Below are 22,248 nucleotides of genomic sequence, written 5' to 3' on the forward strand. Positions count from 1 at the left end.
ACGCTCGGCCGCATTAACCTTGAAACGCTCCCTGTTAGCTATCTGAAGCTCGGCACTGGTCATTTTGGACTTGCTGGAATTTCGACAACCCATTCTATCCTCTTGAATGCGTTCTCGATAAGTTTTAAGGTATGTGTACACCCAGAATTTTATATTTTTTAAATACAAGGTTTCCTGTTTGGAATTTAGGTTACTGGAATGAGCAAGAAAAAGTAGAAAGATCAGTATATATATAAACTAAAAATATTGCATTATTTGTTTATAACAAATTATTTTGTTTAAAAATGTATGATATTGTTTTAAACATCATAGCTCCCAAACGAATTGACATTTCTGAAATCTGTTTTTTGCATTTTCTTCACAACACTTATAGGTAGAGCATAAACCTAAAAGACATGATCCTAGAATGAAATTGTGCCTGTTGATGTCCTATTACTTTAGTTGATACAAATGTTTTGGTGAGTGTTTATAAGCAAATTACATAATCAATTATATTTTACAACAATAGTTACATATCTGAGGTTTGTGCCCTGGAGTAGGCTTTTGGCTTTTATTTAAAAGAATATTCAGTGAAATACGATAATTATGTCTAATGTTATGATTTTTTAAAATACGGAGAGCATTAAAAATTATATTCCAGAGAAATCCATCTCAAAGTTTTAACACAGTTTTAGAAACCTCCTGTATCATATGATGTCCCGTGTAATGCAGTATTCTGGTCTTCCTTCATCTTTCTTCTTCCTCTCAGGTACCTCCTCCTGGTTTTCTGCTCTAGGGTGTTTTGTAGGTGATACTTTTTCTGTTTTAGAGCTTTAGTCAACTCCACACTGGCTCGAGTATGTTTGCCAATAGTAACACCCACTCGCTTCAGAGTTTCCAATTCTACATTTGGGCCAAAATTATAATGGCAAATAGCATCCATAACATAAAAATTCAATGTTTTTAGTCCTACAAAACCATCTTTTGGGCATCTTCTCCATATCATGCCATTAAAACTTTCATTTTGAATTTGCATTTGCCATGGAGACAACGCCTCAGCATAGCAGGATCAGTCAGCTTGGAGTACACTGGCTTGACAGCTTCAAGTAATTGTCAGGTAGTCCATTTTGAGGCTTATATTTATCCATTGTGCTATGTGCCACTGCTGTTTGGAAGGAACACCAACTGCCTTCACCTTTGGGTATCCAATTGTATTGTCCTGCTCTAACCTATCAACTTTCTTCATGTTTGTAAACTGGTTTCCATGGATCTTCCTTACAGGCCTCCTTTTAGTTTTTCTGTTACCCATGGTTATAACAACAATGTACAACAATATTAAAAATAAACAAATTAGAATTGCTGGAAAACTTTCTAAAAGTACAGTGTATCAATATAAATAGTAGGCCTACAAAATGCAAGGGTGCTCAAAACATTCACACCTGTTTAGTCAAATAATTAAGAGCAATTCTCATAGATAGCAGCACAGGGATAGTGTGGAGTGACCTTTATATTGTACATCAGTAATTACAAAGAAAACAAAAGTCACAGATGATCAGCATGAGCAGAAGGCAAAGAATAAACACTTGTGTCCATAAAAGGGGGCGTGGCTCAGTGTGCTGCATTTTACATAAATGTCAATATCTCAAAAAGTAGTTAAGATAGGGTTATGTAATTTACAACAAATTAAAGCTAATAAAATAACAAATCCAGACAATGTGAAATTCAAAATTGAAAAAAATGAGACTTTTTGGCAATTTCTGGGTGTACGCATACCTTAAGGCATTTATTACTATATGTAGTGATTTTTTGCCAAAGAAAGATGTCAATCAATCAATCAATCAATCAATCAATCAATCAATCAACACTGATCTGCATTTAGGACTGTCGCCTAGGTGGCAGATTCTCTAACAGTTGTTTACATAGCCTTCTCACTTCTTCGCACCACAATTTTCTCAAATGTTCACTGTTTTATTTCTTTTCTAGCATATACTTGTACACCTCACAAGACGTTCTACGCCGGAGTCCAGAGCTACATAGTTGTTAGCCACGTGGCAGGGCGATTTTAGTACCGTACCTCAAGAGGGCGGCGCTACTGTATCAACCGATGACATCATACTGGGACAGCACTTTTATTCCTAAACACGATGGTCCTTCCCCTTTACAATGATATATTAAACACTGAGGTCGCACGGGTTTAGAAATGATTTCGATTTTGTAACGCTCACCGATCCAAGTGCGGTTCCAAAACTACAGACATATTCTACGTCAAATGATACAGTTATTTGCTCAACGTTCTTCTAACTGTTACAGATTTCAAGAGTGCAGGGGTATCAGAATGTTATTCCTTCCACACGAGTTATCTAAGCAGAGCTGGAATAGCTTACCTCTTCAGTATTAAAATGCTTTCATTTATGTCCCTATAATTCCCGAATTTCTGCTGGTAGAACTCCTACATTTGTACAGCTGTTTTCGTCATCCGGTATTTGGAGTACGGTATGCGTTAACGTAACGTCATCACAGTCGTACACCATAATCACCATCACCTTCACACATAGTAGCTGCGGTTCTGACGTAATTTCTACTTTTGTGGGAACCAGTAATATCGCCATTCGTTCGACTGGAGTTTCATACAATTTTATTCTCATCTAACGTTATGATACGGCGTAGGAAAATCTCCCTTTCGCGCTCATGGCGTTCTTAGTGGGGTTGTGCAGCATCGTATTGTTACTATTTCTGCAATTCCAACAAATGGCGCGGAGCCCCTCGCGATGACATTCTTCTCATGCCAACGCGGTCTTTCAGGGTATGAAACACACTCTTGAGCGTTATGTGTGTCTCTCAGACTAACTCACGAACTGTCTGGATTGAATCTGTAACCCAACAACCCGCCAATAAGTTGCACGTCCTCGTCACTGACACCAGGGCGACCTGACCGAGGTATGTCGGCCACACGCTGTAGTCCGTCACTGAGGGTTTTGACCCACCGAGCCACGGCTCTGTTAAGACAACGCTGAATCTCCGCATGCCTCACAAAGACCATATATCATTGCCGCGCAGTACGAATGCGGGCACATTCATTATTAAACCAGTTACGTTGTTCCTACTTCCGAGGATACTAACCGTTCTCTCACAGACGACGCTATTCTTCGCAGTACAGCGCAAGCGCGGAGCGTTGGATCGACGTGTCCGTGTACTGTAAGGTAGGTTAGGTACCGTCCTAACGTGTGTAAACGTGAGAAACACTGTTTCCCTTCCCTGGTGAACATTACCTACAACAGTGTTACCATTAATAAAGAAACGGCCATCACATACCCCAAACCCGAAAACGCAACAGCCATTGTGGGCCTTGGCCATCCAAGTGATCGCTGCTCTGCCAGAAAACCAGTAAATTACGAAGTGACACATGCGACGAATCCTCTCTGGCTTTCTAGACCGTGGCCGCTAACTTACAGTCAAATAACTCCTGAACTGTTCTCAGGTACAGTGAGTGGAGCTCGAACCAGCCCTCAGATCCAGATCCCGACCTGGCCGGGAATTGGGGCTTCTTGGTAAGAGGCACGCTCACTGCCCCTAGATCGCGGGGCTGGCCACTAGCAAGCATACCACGGACATCTTAGTGCCAGTCCCAAACCTGGATAAAGGAGGAGGGTACCGCATCAGACCAGGCGATAATTCGGCCCAGATTTTAACGTCGCATCAACTTTCATCAGAGCCTAAATAATGTCCAAGATATTGCTAGGGCATTCCCTGTAAGCGACACACACCGATGCCACCTGATCGGTGTTAGGAATGTGCGAGGGCTACGTACCCCAGGCCGGAGGCCAAATTACCCGACCTGCGACGATGAACAATGGGACAGTGACTGGACGCAGCACGAGCTGATTATCGAATCACTCAAACTAGGACGTGTAGATATTGCCTATATCCAAGAGACAAAGTGGAAAGGTGCGAAAGCCCGTGACATTGGTGAAGGGTACAAACTTTTGTACTATGGTCTATTGCACATCATCTTGCCGAAATGGCGTGACAATTGCCGCCTCCGAGCGGTTCTGAGATAATATCACCCACGTAAACCGTATATCGGATCGCTTTATTGGCAGCAGAATTGTCACCGGGTCAACGACAATACGAATCGCCTCTTGTTATGCAGCACTGGTAGGATGCCCAGGAGGAACAAGATGGATTTTAGACAGATCTGGAGTCAGAGATCCACTCTATTGACGCTAGAGAACATTTATTAATCGGCGGAGACATCAATAGGAATGACTTTTCGAACGAGTGCATGGTGAATTCGGGTTTGGCATTCGGTAACGAAGCTGGTGAACGCACTTTGGAGTGCGCCAAAGAATGAGACTTGACACTAGCAAATACGTTCTTCAAGAAATGCCTATCCCACATTATCACTTATGGCAGTGGTGGTCGCAAGTCACAAATCGATTACTGGGTGGTGAAGAGGAAGGATCTACAGCTAGTGACGGACTGTAAAGTGATACATCAGACAATATCGCTCCTCACCATAGACTCTTGATTCATGACGTTTAGCTTCAACTCCGCCTGCTTGTCTGACCTGTTACTACCAAAGAACGCAACAAGTGGTGGAAGCCTCATGCCAAAGCAACAGACCTAACGCACACGATTTGTCCCCTCCTGAATACTGACAGCCTTGTGAAGCACACATGGGGTGAGGTCGCTGAATGAATTCTTCTATAGAGTGCGAATGAAATAGTAGGAGTGACGGCAGGAAATCGTTTCGTGGAACAACAGGTATGTTGGTCGAATGACGAGGTCGAGCGCACAGTGAAGACCAAGATGATCGCCTACAAGGGATGACACAGATCAATAGCAGACACCGATCTGATCCGCTACAGGGATCTCAAATCCGTCGCCAAACGAACAGTAGTAACAGCCGAGGACAATTATTTTCACGACCTCTATGAGGGTTAGGGACAACCCGGGGGAGCCAATGATATATATATATATATATATAGGCTTCCAGACCTCGCCATGGGCCCATTGAAGACATTAGTCATGTCATCCACATCAGCACTGACAGTTCCTTCGAAAACAAGTGGATATACTTTAGATGCTGGCGCGAACACTTCAATGCAATTTGTAACAAGTAGTTTTCACATCCACCTATTCCCACAGCCCCATTGCAAGATGCAGTTCCGCCCATCACGCCTGCCGAGGTTGCAGCTGCCATCCCCGCAATGGAAAACACCAAAACAACAGGACCTGATGACATCCTTGTTAAAGCCTGGAAGGAGATGGGGGCAATGTGGGACTGAATTTCTAGCGTGATTTTTTTTAATGCACGGAAAACAATGGCATACCATCAACCTGAAAGACTAGTATCAGGTGCCAATCTCAAAAGGCAAGAGTGAAGTTACATTTGCGCCAACTACCGCCCAATTCGCCTCCTCTGCCACACCATGAAAATCTTCGAGCAGCTGATTGAGGCACGCTTACGAAGCGTCATTACTGTCTCATCAAATCAAAGGTCGTGGAAAAACATATGCTATCCACGCTGCCCGTTTGCTGGAAAAGAGGCACAGAGAGAAGGGAAGAACCGTCCATATGGCCTTTCTCGATTTAGAAAAGGTATTTGGCCGGGTCCCCGTGAACTCATCTAGTATTCGATCCGTAGCCATGTTGTCCCCGAGAAGTTATGTCTCAGCTCCTGTGCCAGAACTCTACGAGCTCTCTCCGCCGATTCGACACTCGAGTGGGAGTTCATCAAGGATCCGCCCTGTCACCGCTCCTGTTCACCCTGTGCATAGACGAAGTAACCGCGCACCTGCAAACACCTCACCCATGAACCCGTCTCTATGCGGATGATGTTATACTGGTTATCGACTCACAAAATAGGTTTAAAGAATTGGTTATCCAGTGAAAAAACAAAACAAACTAAACCTTGCAAAAACAGAATGTCTGGACTGCGGCTCCCAGACAAACGGCACCATAGTGATCGATGACATCCCACTACCGCAGACATCTGCATTTCGTTACCTTTGTTTCCCGCATGACGGCTGATGGTGACACCCTTGCAGACAATCGAGCACAATTTAACGCCGCCTGACTGAAGCAGCGCCAGGTCACGGGCGTACTTTGTAACCGCAAGATAGCGCTCTGTCTCATATCGAAGATCTACCGCACAATCGTTCGACCAGTGATACTGTATGGGGTGGATTGTTGGCCTGCGACAGAGAGACGAACAGATCCTCCACGTAACGGGGATGCGCATGCTTAGATGGACGCTGGGAGTTACGCGACAGGACCACACTAACGAACAGGTCAGGAACATTAAGAGGTTGTATGGTCACGTGGTCAGTGCTGATACAGAATTTACTGCGATGCCAGCACTTACACTCAGCCTCAAGGCCGACCTAAAACCGGTGGATAAGCAGCCTGAGGGACGAGAAGTGCAGGTATTCATTCTGGGGACGCTGAAGATCGGGAAAAATGGAGGGCGTAATGCAGTATTTAAAATTATTATGTTACGGTTTAATGCCGCACTAACATGCAGAGATTTTCCGCGAAGCTGGTGTAAAAACCACTTAAAACCATATTCAGGCTGCTGACGGCGGGGTTCGAACCCAACAGACCTGAATGCGAGCTTACAGCTACTCGACCCGTAACTGGAAGCCAATTCGTTCGTTAACAAACTTCCTCACCAAGCTGTTTCAGCCAGAAGAGTACTGTCCTTCAGAGTACAACTTGGCGGGTTCGATCACAACTCAGTCCGGTGGTACAGTATTGAAGGTGCTCAAATACGCCAGCCTAGTGTTGGTTGATTTACGGGTACATAACGGAACAAAATTGTAACATTTCGGCATTTCAAAAAACCGTGAATGTAGTTAGTGGGACGTAAATCCATTATTATTTATATTATTATTATTGTTTACTTTCTGCTTTACGTCGCACCGACAGAGATAGGTCCTTTTTACTTTTGACGATGATAGGATAGGAAAGGACTAGGAGTGGGAAAGAAGCGTATGTGGCCTTAAGGTACAGCCCCAGCATTTGCCTGGTGTGAAAAATGGAAACCACGGAAAACTATCTTCAGAGCGGCCGCTTCCTTTCCACTCCTAGCCCTTTCCTGTCCCATCGTCCCCATAAGACCTATCTGTGTCGGTGCGACGTAAAGCAACTTGCTTGTAAATGTGCTTTGTATTTATATTTAACAACATAGTTTTATACATTAGCGTAAATGTATCATTCCGCAATATTTCCTCTTATTTTGGTCAAATAATATCTGCCGAGTAAGGCGAAGGTACTCGCGCGCTAGGAGAGTTCAGACCAGGAAGTCTGGGTCAGTAGTGACACAGTATGAGTATAGCCATATATTTCCAGGTAAACGTGTACACTCGAAGTGAATCATCCACTGTTGTTTTGAGTCACGCGTTACACGTCATTCGAACTGCAGCGACAGACTTCCAGCTTGAAATCAGCAGGCGCGATCAACATTGGGCTTTTTCTCCACCAAAGTGAAAAGCACAGGAAGGGCTAGGCATCAGAATTGAGGAAGGTGTACGGTCAGCTCTTCGTAGTCAACTTTAAACTTTTTATCCCCGCAAATCTACTCTACATTTGTATGATCTTCATAGGAGAGAGCGCAAATTAGCTATTGGGATTCAGAACAATTACCAATCAAAAAGGCAAGGAATGATATGAGCATGCAAAACAAGGTATATTCCATCTTCGGTGATGGTGAGACGTCTGTATTTCGCAGCTAACGACGTGAAGGTCCCGGGTTCGATTCCCAACTCGACAAGAAGACTTAAATCCTGTTCTGAAAGCTCGCTCGGCATCGTGAGGTCCTCTGAGGAGCTCAAAATTCACTCAATTTAGAGCACGCATAATGAATGACAAGAACCTAATACATTACTTGATCTTACACATAAATAAGGGGCCGTGTAAGCCGCGTGACATGTTAATTAGCTCTTCACCAAGTCTACTGTGGATTGAATCCTGACCAAATGCATGTAGAATTGAACAGTATGACCTTAAGAAAAACCTCGGGAAGGAGTAGAATAAGCGTTTAAATGAATGGAAGTCTGTTAGTTCTGTATTTATTTACTGTATATGCATTACAAAATCAGTCCCCGGTTGGTTTCTGTGTTTGTGCAGACTCATCTCCATTTAATATGGTTTTCATTGTTGTATGGAGCATTTATTGAGGAAGGTTTAGGTAATATGTATGAAACAAGGATCTACAGCAAAAGGGAACCAATTAGCGGCAATTTTACTGAAGGAGGTCGAAGAAAATACGGACTATCCGAACGCATTCTTGGTTTACGCTGCCTAACACATCATCGATGCGTGTGGAAGAATTGTTGAGCATAAAAAGCTCTACAAAAGAAAAGTCCGGGACGGCATATATCAATGCGCCAAAGATAGCCCTCTGTAAGCGGTCTTCATGCAGTAATTTGCAGCATAAAATCAACTTTAAAAAGTCAAAAAATATTTTGAGTTTACTCACGTAATCGTTATCAAAAATCACCTCAATACTCTTGTTATGATAAAAATATGATTTACAGCATATACCGTACACGCATCAAAATATGTGTCCGGATCAATTGCTAAATGGTTAGCGTGCTGGGCTTTGGTCACAGGTGTCCTGGGTTCGATTCCCCGCAGGGTCAGGAATTTTAACCATAATTGGTTAATTTCGCTGACACGGGGACTGGGTGTATGTGTCATCTTCATCATTTCATCCTCATCACGACGTGCAGGTCGCCTACGGGAGTCAAATAAAAAGACCGGCATCGGGCGAGCCGAACTTGTCCTCGGACACTCCCGGCACTACAAGCCACACGCCATTTCATTTCATTTCATCGAAATAAAATAAATAATTGCAATTTGACCATCAGTGTAAAATATGTATGTTCACTTTATGGTTAGATAATAAGTACTGTGCGTTTAAACCATTGCAATCTTGCCTTCTTCACAACTTAGGGCATTCCTGGTAAACAAATTTAGAACACTAGAACTGAAGTGAAGTGAAGTCCAAGCGAGCTTGTCAGTGTACCTCACTTCTATGCACTGTGCACTAGAATTCCTTGTGATATACTTTCTATGACAGATCGTATCAAAATCATCACTTTGATGCAACAGACCAGGAGACAAGTTGACGCTGCTAACACTAGTGGTTTCACGTCGCACTAACACATCGAAGGTTTTCGGCAATGCGAGGATGGAAAAGGGCTAGGACTGGGATTGTAGCTGCCATGACTTTAACTAAGGTACATCCTCAGCCATTTCCTAGTGTGAAAACGGGAAACCGCAGAAAATCATCTTTTTTTTACAATTTGTTTTACGTCGTACCGACACAGACAGGTCTTACAGCGACAATGGGATACTAAAGAGCTAGAAGTGGGAAGGAAGCGGCCGTGGCCTTAATTAAGGTACAGCCCCAGCATTTGCCTGGTGTGAAAATGGGAAACCACGGAAAACCATCTTCAGGACTGCCGGCAGTGGGATTCGAAACCACTATCTCCCGGATGCAAGCTCACAGCTGCGCGGCCCTTACCGCACGGCCAACTCGCCCGGTATAGAACCATCTTCAAGGCTGTCGACGGTGTGATTCATACTTACCATCTCGAATGCAAAGTTCACGTCTACGCGACCCTAGCCGCACGGCCAACACGCCTGCTTACGTGAATCAAAGTGTAGTCTATAGGTTTTTGAGAAAGTTAATATATCCATTCAGTAAGAGAGCGAAATCGCGCGGACCGTTCACGCAAACCAGCAGCAGCTTAAGACCGGTATATACGCTTCTGCACGTAGACGCCCAACACACACAGCTACTACTCTGCGCCACGAGATTCGAGATGTTACAGGAGCTACTGTAAATACCCAAACGATGCACAGTAGACACCATGATGGGGGACTGTATTCAAGTAGACCCCCTCAGAATTCCTCCTATTCGACTTCATAGGGTAGCTCGCGTTCGATGGGTAGAGCCCTGCGCGGATATACAAAATAATATCCGCATCCACACTTCCTTTATCCGCACTCGCGTCCGCAAATGGTCATCCGCGGATATTGTAAATATTTAAACTACAATATATTACACAAAAGGTAATTGAAACGAATAGGTCTGTTGACATAATACAATAGGCCTGACACCTGGCACCAGAAGCCCTATTTATTATTATTATTATTATTATTATTATTATTATTATTATTATTATTATTATTATTATTACAACTTCCCCCATGCGAAGGCTGCCACAAGGACAAAGTATGTCGACTACACAGTGTTTTGTCTTCTAAGTTACTGTTGACTTGCTAGTGGGCCAGGTATAAAAATCACCACAAGGCTCAGGAATAAATTTGCAATACGGTTCTTCAGATGTTATATTGATGATTACGGAGTATGGTCACTGAACCTCGTATTGCGGCGATAGCGATGTCGTGAAGTCGTGTCCGGCTGAGACCGAGAGAATCCCATAGCTGTACAATAAATTTTATGCGGGATTTTCTCTTGCCACAACTACCGACGTATTGAACTTTGTTCCTTCCTTCCATAATTGCGGGCAGGAGCCAATTAGGCTTAGATCAGATTTACGATAGACAATTCAGGCTCTAATTATATTGGCTATTATTACAATGGGATCGCCACTCCCAAGGTGATTTATTAATGACTGATAAATGCTGTGAAATGAGAATGGAGAGTGTTGCTGGAATGAAAGATGACAGGGAAAACTGGAGTACCCGGAGAAAAACCTGGCCCGCCTCCGCTTTGTCCAGCACACATCTCACATGGAGTGACCGGGATTTGAACCACGGTTTCCAGCGGTGAGAGGCCGACGCGCTGCCGTCTGAGCCACGGAGGCTCCCTATTATTATTATTATTATTATTATTATTATTATTATTATTATTATTATTATTATTATTCCTTATAAATATTACCAAGTGCTTTGTCCAGTAGAACAATAGTTTTTAATGCCATTAAAAATCATTTTTCCTCTTTTTTTTTCTGACACATTGTACATCTAGCTTTACTGTGAAATTGACTAGTGTTAGATTGAGGGGCGGCCACAGAAGCTGCTGTAATCAAATAAAGAACGCAGGACGGGCAGCACGTTCGATGAGGTGGCAGGCACACTACACCACACACTTCAACAGGTGGAGCCGCGGCTTCTCACACAACTTACACCGCTCATCACCGGGATTACTTCCAACGGGAAGGAGTGCAACAATCCCTTTCAGTGCTGTGTAACAACAGCGGCTCCTCTACCATACAGGCACTGAACGACAATGGTTCGGTTCTGAAGGGATTTTTATGATACAGTAAACTTTTGTTTACCCAGGCAGAGTCGCTCAGACGGTTGAGGCGCTGGCCTTCTGACCCTAACTTGGCAGGTTCGATCCTGGCTCGATCCGGTGGTATCTGAAGGTATTCAAATACGTCAGCCTCGTGTCGGTAGATCTACTAGCACGTAAAAGAACTAATGCGAGACACAATTCCGGCACCTCGGCGTCTCCGATAACCATAAAGCAATTATTATTATTATTATTATTATTATTATTTTATTTGCTTTACGTCGCACCGACACAGATAGGTCTTATGGCGACGATGGGACAGGGAAGGGCTAGGAGTGGGAAGGAAGCGGCCGTGGCCTTAATTAAGGTACAGCCCCAGCATTTGCCTGGTGTGAAAATGGGAAACCACGGAAAACCATCTTCAGGGCTGCCGACAGTGGGGTTCGAACCCACGATCTCCCGAATACTGGATACTGGCCGCAATTAAGCGACTGCAGCTATCGAGCTCGGTGATATTATTATTAAACTTTCTATTATTCATGAGCGGGTTATCCGGTTTGTTGGTTATTCGTGGACCTAAAAATAATTATAAAATTAACAATAAATAAAGGTACTAGTATAGTATTTTTCCTGCTTCTGAACTAGACTTTCTCGAAATTAAATAGTTAAGAAACGTAGCTTTATAACAGCAATAAATCCACACCGCGTGACAATATAGACTGTTACGAATCTAGCGTCTGTGAGATTTGAGAACTTGATCATTCTGTATGGTTTTCATTTGATCTCGCCACACCAGATAAACACTGTATCATTTTTTAAAAAAACCTGTTTGAACAATAGAAAAAAATTGCAAGTTATAAAAATAAAATAATAAGAGGGAAGAGGGAATCAGTGTTAAGTTGGCGGCTAATTTTGGAATAGGAGCACACACTGCCGGTTATTTTAAGAAAAGAAAAATCTGGATAATTGAGTACAAACAGGAATAGCATTGATGGATCTTTAAGAAGTAACATTTAAAATAAGCCTACCGTTGCGTTCCTCGCCGAGTCGATAGTAGCTGTTATTTATATGTCCACCAAGCCCACTGAAATGTATACACTAACCGAGTCTTTGAGCACCACTTTCACACCATTCATCACAGGGACTCGCTGCATACGAAATGCTGTTACTAGCAACGCTCATACCTCAGTCACTGTCATACTGACAAAACCAAGGATGAAACTGAGACAGAAGAACGAAAGTAACAAAATTGATACAGCCCATACCAGGAGATATTACACTCCACATTTTATCTCATAATTATCTTTTTCATTTTTCTGAATTGGCCTTACGCCGCATCGACACAGATAGGTCTTAGAGCGACGATGGGATAGGAAAGGCCTAGGAATGGGAAGGAAGCGGCCGTGGCCTTAAGGTACAGCTCCAGCATCTGCCTGGTGTGAAAATGGGAAAACACGGAAACCATCTTCAGAACTGCCGACAGTAGGGTTCGAATACTACCTCCTAGATGCAAGCTCACAGGTGCGTGTCCCTAATCCCACGGCCAACTCGCCCGGTTTATCTTATAAGATATAGATTCTAAGTTTTAATACTTTCATTTACATACAAGATATTACAAATCACCCCATAAAAACAGCAGTGAACACATCTGTCCGTATAGGGCTGGTATCGGAAAGGACATACGACCGTAAAACTACGCTAAATCTACACGTGCCTACCCCACGTAATTAGAAAAACAACAACAGCAACAACGTTTAGCGGCCTAAGTACGGTTCCGAAATTATACACGTATTCTACATGAAAAAGAAAAAGGAAACTAGGCCATCGTGACATTAGTCAATCACTAATCTTGGCGTACCCATCGTTCCATCCTTAGAATATAGTACTTTAATTCCCTTTGTTACCGAATCTAGTCAATCGGTCTTTTCAAAACACTTTACTAAATGTTGAATGAGATAAGGACAACTCTTTAACCTACAGCAAATAATGGCATTGGTTTTACGTCCATTAACTCTTGTTACGATCTTCCGAGATGCTGGGGTGCTGGAATTTTGTCCCGCAGGAGTTGAGGTTAGCGTACATGAACAACTTCAAATACCACCAGACTGAGTCGGGATCGAACCCGCTAGCTTGGACTCAGAAATACAGCGCTCAACCATCTCAGTCACTACAGTGCAGCTTCACTGCCTTCTACAAGCATGCCTAAAAACTAATAACCAAAAAGTTGAACTTATTCAAATGGTATGGACATAATATATCCCTCCCTTGCTTCTGAGTGAAACAAATTACAATGCTTAGAATCAACTCATTTGGGTTTTAGATCAATAATCATATTTTAAGGAAACTTCGGGTTATGTGAAATTTATCCCACACCAGTGGGCTAGGGGTAGCAAACCTGCATCTTAGCGGGGACCCCGTGTTCGATTTATGACTTTTACTAGGATCTGAGGGCGGGTTCGATGTCCACTGAGCCTACGTAAGAGTTTACTAAGGAACTGTCAGACAGTGAGGCAGTAGCTCCAGTCTAGAAATCCAAGAATAATGGCAGAAAGGATTCGTCGCGCGGACCATCCACGCCTCTCCGAGTAATCTGCAGCGCTTCGGGCTAAGCAGCGGTCGCTCTGGGAATAGTTCTTAAACGATCCAGAAGAAATCCTCAGATTCGTAGAGACATCACAATAGCTCAAGTTAGTCGGACTTTTCCTATTTGTTTTACGACGCACCAACACTTCTTAATTTTTTAAAGTTGCTTTAATTCGCACCGACGCAGATAGGTCTTACGGCGACGATGGAATAGGAAGTGGCTAGATTCGTTGGAAACCACAGAAAATCACCTTCAGTATGCGGGGTTCGAACCCCTATCTCCCAAATGCAAGCTGACGGCTACATGACCCATAACTCATAGCCAGTAGCCACTCGCTCAGTACGATTAGCTTCTCACACAAAATAAAAGTTTAGGGGAATAATGATCGACATATCTCTGACTCCTACAATAAAGCTACGGCAATACTACAGTGTATTATTTTGTTTTACTTCCTCTCAGGGTATATTCCTTTAAATTCGTGAAGCTTAACTTGCAATTTATCGCCAGAAGTAAAGCCACTGAATCATCCCAATTACTAAACCAGGAGGACTGTGCCGAGACGAAGCTTTGGAATTGGACTGATTTGTATTGGGGCGTTTCGCTTCTTCGGCTGTTGACTGCGTGGTGACTGGCTATCGAGAAGTCAGTCCCTGATAGGAGCCTCCTGTGCAAGCAGCTTGCACTTCATCGATCGATTTAACCTCGTTTAACCGCCACTCTGAAACGGCGATTGTCCTTCAAGTGAAATGTGTTGAACTGTATTACTTCACTGAGATTGTAAAGTCGCCGGGCTGAGTGGCTCAGACGGTTGAGGCGCTGACTTTCTGGCTCCGACTTGGCAGGTTCGATCCTGGCTCAGTCCGGTGGTATTTGAAGGTGCTCAAATACGTCAGCTTCGTGTCGGTAGATTTACTGGCATGTGAAAGAACTGCCGTAGGACTAAATTCCGGCACATCGGCGTCTCCGAAAACCGTAAAAGTAGTTAGTGGGACGTTAAAATCAATAACATTACGGAGAGAATCGTAGCTGAACTAGGATATGCCTGTACTTTGTTCGGAATCAAACCAGTGAATCAAACTAACACAGTGTAAAATATTGCTAGGCTTTCCTGTGCTAGATCAGCGTTTCCCAACCAGTGGCACGCGTCGCTGGGCCGTTCAGGGACAAGTGGAAAATGATCAGTAGTGGTGTAAAAACACGATGTGTGAAAATCATAAAAAGAAAATAATTTCGGGTACCTTTAATGAAGAATCCTTCGAGGAAGATCTTTCATGAAAAAACAAAGTAATCGAACTTTCAACCGATTCTTTATTAAATTGTGATTAAAGAACATCTAAAACCAAACCAAACCCCATGGCACTACAGCCCGAAGGCCTGCAGATTGCGAGGAGTCGTATGATCAGCAAGACCAATCCTCTCGGCCGTTATTCTTGGCTTTTTAGACCGGGGCCGCTATCTCACCGTCAGTTAGCTCCTCAGTTCTAATCACGTAGGCTGAGTGGACCTCGAACCAGCCGTCAGGTCCAGGAAAAAATCCCTGACCTGGCCGGGAATCGAACCCGGGGCCTCCGGGTAAGAGGCAGGCACGCTACCCCTACACCACGGGGCCGGCTTAAAGAAAATCTACAGATACATTAATCTATAATCTAACAGAGTTGCACTGTAACAATCTCACATGCGGAGAAGAATTTAAATAGTATACTGCGCATTAACCAATATGAATATCAAGTAATCCTGTATGTTATCATTCAACCTAGCGAAAACCAGTTTAATGCAAAGTAAGCTTATAGTTTTACGGGACTGTTGATATCGCGAGCTTGATCACGAGACCTCCAACTTCACAAGAAATCCGAACCACAAGGACATTACTTTTCATTTTAGAAATCCAGGAGCACTGACCGAATTTCTAATCGCGAGAAGCCAACACTCCCCCGATTACCAGTTTGTTCGCTATATGATTTTTCACGAGAGTTTAATCCTGATGTAAACAAATAGGCGGAGCACCTTGGCTTTGCACGTGGACATAGGCATAGTTGATTGGAGAAGCAACCGTCGCACTCACTGGACTGTATGCGAGCTCGAAGAAAATTAGTACGTGGCATTAATTTAATTTTATCTTAGTTTATTACATTTAGATAGTCTGAAAGAGTACGTAATCAAATTAAAATATGGTTGTCATATATACCGGTGTGTATCTATAATTTTTTTAAATAAAACAGTGATTAAATAACGAGATATGAAGGCAGAAGGCGTGGTGTAATGCAGGAAGTCTTCTCATAGCGAGGGAAAGTCCCAAGCTGTACAGTGTGGAGATAAGGTGTTGCATCTTGCAGCAGCTGTCAGTGTCAGTATTCACAGTGAGAGAAATGGAGCAAGAGGTGCTCTAGCCTACGATAGCTTTCTTTAATATTGAGAAATGAATAAATAAATAACGTAGGCCCTAATCTTCAGCAGTAGATCTCCCTTTAGACCCCTCTGTTTAGTTTCGCACAGCTCAAAAACTGTTCCTCGTCTATTTTAGGTAATATGCGCAGCACTGTATGTCCGAACACGAGACGTTGACGGGGCGGAGGTCGATACTACACGCTCAGCGAATCACAACTCTTTCTTTGGCTGAGGCGTGGACATGCCTTGTTTACATCAGGATTAAACTCTCGTGAAAAATCATATAAATAGGCTACAATCTGTTGCAGCGGCTCATTCGACCTTGCTCGTGGAGAGACCTAGAGCATACAGGAATCAACTACTAGACTGTTATGTTTGTGGTTACTAACAGAGTGTACTACCTAACCCAAATATGGTTTCTCTCCCAAATATGTGTTTGTATAATAAAGCCTTAGGAAAAGTATTACTGGTCTGACTTGTGTAGATACCAGTCTGAGTTACTCCATGTATTTTCGGCACGTTCATTAACACCCTACATTGCTTGTTAAAATCGACAGAAAACAACGTGCAGTGGAGGGCACCGCAGCATCTCAGCCATGTGAACGTGACAATATATTTTTGCTAACCAAATTGGATTTCTTCGTTTACAGTTATTGCACGAAAAGTTCAAGAATGGTCTGCGCACAGTAAGATTCACAATTATATATTGATGAACTGTTATGCCATGCCCATTTCACACAACGGTGAAAATATTTTCCGCTCGGTGTTCCAGTAACTAGTTAAGACTATACTTAACAATTAATCATCGTCGGAAAGGACTAGTTTCAAGATAAAACAAGGCTAAACCTTTTCATTCAACAGATGTACTAAATTAAATCATTGCTAATTTCTAGAATTCCAAATTAGTCACTCTGTAGGTCTCACGTGCACGATATAAATAACTAGAACTAATCGATTTCCTGCCGTAATTTGTGTTGCGCACATCATTTCCTAGAATATACAAGACTACGATCACGAAGCCCGTGACTTCACATACACGATATGACCATTCGATAGATAATATCTCATTTGGCCAGCGTTGACAACTTACGAAAGGTACACAACCTCCAGCAAGATATATTACAATTTGACATCGCACCGACACAAATAGGTCTTATGGCGACATGGGATAGGAAAGGGCAAGGAGTGGGAGGAAACTGCCCTGGTCTTAATTAAGGTACAACCCCAACATTTGCCAGGTGGGAAACCACGGAAAACCATTTTCAGGACTGCCGGCAGGGGGCTCGAATCCACTATCTCCAGAATGCAAGGTCACAGCTGCGCGACCCCGACGGGGTGGTCAACTTGCTCGGTCCAGCAAAATTTACATAGAGCGATTTATTACTTTCTCAATCTTGTAATCCAAAGTTTGGGAATGACGCTGAATAATAAACACAGAACTTCCGCGTCTCAGTTGTTCATTTATTTACTAAGCAGGATTACCCGTTTTTAGTACATTTTTGTTATGTTTAATGGAACTCATGTAAAGGAAATAACTAGCCAACCGCCATCAGTTCATATGTTGTACCAGCTACTACATCTCAACCTTAATCTTATAGGAATCAACAGTCAATGCCACAGAATACGGCTTGAACTTACACCAGTAGGACGACGATATGTAGTTAACTACTCACTCTAACCTCTTGGCTATGCTCGCCTCTTCCGAATATTAAATAAAGAGAGGAGAAAAGAAAACTACCGTCTCTCCTGATAGTCGCCACAGTGACGATCTGGTACATCGTCAGTAAACGAGCGTTCTTAAATAATACATATTCAAATGATGGAATATCATATTTTTGTGGCATCAAGCACATAAAATACTTTACTTTCAACCAACAGAACACAAGGAGAAGGAAAGCCGTTAACTATTTCATATCAAAATATGTTCTGCCTGGTATAAAACAGGGTAAGAGCTATGAACGCTGCCAAACGACATAAAAATCAACTATCGTACAAGCCCGGACCTACCGACACCACCAAGTGGCGTACAAATCAAATATCACAGCAGCTCACGACCTATCGCTCAGAAACGCTTATTTTTATCTCATATTTATCCCTTACGGATTGTATTTTTCAAAAACGACTATTAGCTGTTGTGACTTAAGAGGAATGAGATATACAAATAAATTTTAATTTAATAGGTTTTACGTCCCAATAACTACATCAAATGTTTCTGGATGCGCCCAGGTGCCGGAATTTTTGCCCTGCGGGAGTTCTTTTGCACGCCAGTATATCTACCGACGTGGGGCTGACGTGCACTGCCTGACAAAAAAATTGAAGCACCCACAGGGGAAGAAGAAACCAAATGAAACTTCACGTATTGAGAGGGTATGTGATGTTATTTCAGTGATTACAAAATCGAGTAAAATGTACAAAGAACTTGGCAGTACGAGCCCACTTATCAGTATGACGTTGCAGCGCCTCTGGCCTGGATGCTTGCACTGATTCGGTTGGGAAGTGTCATAAAGCTGTTGTATTCTCCCCTGAGGCAACTGTTGTAACTGATCCTTGATATCCCGGATACTGGAACTGGGACGGAGTTGACGTCCGACGTGGTTCCACACATGTTCTATCGGGGACAGATCTGGGGATCTTGCTGGTCACGGGAGTACCTCAACATCAGACAGACAGTTCATAGAGTTACGTACCGTGTGTGGACGAGCATTGTCCTGTTGAAAAATGGCACCACCAAACTGTCGCAAGAGAAGTAACACATGAGGTCGTAGGATGTCCGTGACTTACCTTTATGCCGCCAGAGTTCCGTCAATCATTACCAACAGCGACCTGATGTCATGCCCGATGGATCTCCACGCCATGATGCCAGGAGTAACACCGCTGTCTCTCTCCAAAACATTGGAAGAATGGGACCTCTCCCCAGGTCGCCGCCATACTCGCAGACGATGGTCATTCGGGGTAGTGTAGAACCATGATTCATCGCTGAACGCAATGCGAAGCCATTCACCAGCAGTCCACGTTTCTCGGTCACGGCACCACTCCAAACGCAGCCGTTTGTGTTGTAGTGTTAACGGCAGCCTACGCACGGGGCGGTAATTCCCTTGACCGGCTGCTGCTAGTCTCCGAACAATGATCCGGGATGACACAGAATGTTGCAGGGACTCCATTATTTATTCTCGGATGGCAGGTGCAGATGTAAAGGGGTTACGCTGTACTCGGCGCACAATACGGCGATCCTCCCTTATGGTGGTCAGACGTGGTCGACCGTAACCTTGACAACGAATATGCCTGCCCTAACATTCTCATGCAGTCCAACATCAGGCCACTGTCACATCCGAATGCCCCACAAATCTGGATATTGCACGATTCGACCAGCCGGCCAAATGGAGACCCAAAATGAGCCCTGTCAGGTGTTGATAATGCTCACACGAGTATCCTTCACAGCGATCACTCAACTTCTGACGCTGTTCACGCCCCTTATATACGCTACCAGGCCTGGTAACAACACTAATGTACTCTGGTGGAAGTTCTACCTGTTACAGACACTATAATCATTTACATACCCGCCAATGGTGTATACGTGTACGAAGTTACACTGACATCCGATCATTTCTTCTGGGGGTTTTTCACTGTTTTGTCAGGCAATGTATTTGAACACCTTCAAATACCACCTACCAAGTTGGGCTCAGAAAGCCAGCGCCTTAACCGCCTGAGCCACTCAGCCCAGCAGAATGAGATATACATGAAAAGTTGAAGGAAGTGTCACTTAAAAGTCCGTTTCATGTATATACTTACAATGATATTGATACAAATACAAGTAATACGAATAGTGTGATTAATATAATACTGTCCGACTCGTTGGCTGAATGGTCAGCGTACTGGCCTTCGGTTCAGAGGGTCCCGGGTTCGATTCCCGGCCGGGTCGTGGATTTTAACCTTCACTGGTTAATTCCAATGGCCCGGGGGCTGGGTGTTTGTGATGTCCCCTACATCCCTGCAACTCACACACCACACATAACACTATCCTCCACCACAATAACATGCAGTTACCTACAAATGGCAGATGCCGCCCACCCTCATCGGAGGGTCTGCCTTATAAGGGCTGCACTCTGCTAGAAATAGCCACACAAAATTAAAAGAAATATAATACTCCCTTACGATTATTAGCTGGTGTGAATTCAATCAGTGACAAGGTATTTATGGAAAGAAAAAGTGTTCTGGATCTATCTATTGGGTATCCGATAGTAAAATGTGCACATAAAAAGCTCGTCTCCGCATGGCTATTCAATGCGATCGAATATAATACCGTAACTCTCCTTTTCCTATATGTTCGGTTCTTCTCAGATGGATCAGAAAAATTCCTTAATGCTAAGCGAACCGTGAACAACACCTTATTTTGCGAATATAATTATATATTTGTTAGTAATGCATTTCATGTATGTCAGTTTGATAAATCGCATTCGTTAACTCACAAAACCGTTTTATTTCACTAGTGCGAAGTTGTCGCGCTTCCGTTGAGAGACCGGTGCCTCGCCAAGAAGGCATCTCGCACAGTTTGAATAGGACTGGACTAGATAACAAGCCACACCACTCATTGGAGCCTCAATACACAATAGGAGAGTGCAATGTACCTTACACTATACATTATGTTTACCTGTTCTCATGAAAGAGAAATATCGTACTGTACGAATCCGTTGTGTCTAGGTTTCACACATTATATACCTATATCCTAAGACTAGATGCAATAGCTTTGTCATGGCTGCTTTTCCTAAGGCGCTTGCAGGTACTATGTTCCCAAATAGGTCCTTCATACTCCAGCCGAAACTTCACCTCAAATTTAGGCTTCGGTAGCCTCTTTGTTTTCCGGTATACTAGCCAGTTCTTTTCGCTACTGTCCACATGCTTCTGGTATTCAGACTATCGTCCTTAAAACGACTGGAAAGGGTTTCAGGAATCATTCGTTACCTATATTCAACAGATCCACGCAGAATACGGTTGCGCCTACGGCTCGGCTATCTGAGCCACAGTGACGCCTGCAGTGCCGTACGCTCACAAGATTCAACTGGAAAGGTTGAAAAAACCTGACTATTATAGAGGAGGACACCAGTCGGAGGACTGATTAACCAAACGATGTTGAAATACATCTGCGGACAGTAGAAACCACGACACTGAGATAAGTTTTAGTCAGTAGAAGCCAGAGTACCAGGGATTTTGATAGTCGACCATTTCTTATTTAAGTTTGCGACGTGGATGTCACACTTGTGCTTCATAAAACATGCGTGCAGCTGGAAATAGTCCATAGCCACCATGAGTCAGCAGCGTGCTAAATGGCTTCCTGTTCAGCATTCGGTTCACCTATTCTCGCCCCCTTCAGCGCCCTTGCTGTACTGCCCGCGGATCGATTACATACGTACATTACATACATACACGAAGGCAGCACGAGAGGACTAGGAAACAGAAGATTAACAATAGTATTGCTTAGAGAAATGAGGGACACCGTTCTGGTTTATTTAATTAACGACGTAGAGGAAGCAGAATGTACATTGTGGTCCTCAGTTCTTATTGCTTCGTGGAAGGATTTAACGAGCCAGCATATTCAGCCCTACATCGCGAGTACGACTCTGGACACGGTCCGCGGACTTTTGAGGACTGTAAATTCGTTACCTTTTCTGTGGGTAGGGAATATAATGGACCAACGGTCGCCCGCTTGTCATGCGAAGCGACTACTCCCCAGGGTCTCAACTTGGCAACGTGGTGTTGTGATCACAGGACCCCTAGCTGAGTCTGCCATTGTTTGTAGTACTAGTGATCAAGCTCCCCTCAGAGGATTGGTGATAGCATGTCGGCCTCTAGATATCAAGATCGCGGGTTCAAACATGGCAGAGCTAGTCGGAATTCTGAAGGGCGAAGAAACGTTCAGCCGGCACCCTTCAGTATGTCGTACGATGTTGGGATGAAACATATCCTTGATGACGCACTTGGTGTTTACCTGACAAAATTAATTACAACCTAAGCCACAGGTCACGCAACAGAA

At 43.6% G+C, this 22,248-nt stretch overlaps 1 protein-coding gene across 7 annotated transcripts in view; it reads right to left on the reverse strand.

Annotated features, from left to right (window-relative positions):
• The window catches only part of sd (TEA domain transcription factor 1 homolog scalloped), a 645,214-nt gene that overhangs the window by 505,563 nt on the left and 117,403 nt on the right, over nucleotides 1-22,248 (reverse strand). The gene's annotated exons all lie outside the window — the stretch shown is intronic.

Source organism: Anabrus simplex, chromosome 3 (genome assembly GCF_040414725.1).
Source record: "Anabrus simplex isolate iqAnaSimp1 chromosome 3, ASM4041472v1, whole genome shotgun sequence".
Classification (NCBI taxonomy): domain Eukaryota; kingdom Metazoa; phylum Arthropoda; class Insecta; order Orthoptera; family Tettigoniidae; genus Anabrus; species Anabrus simplex.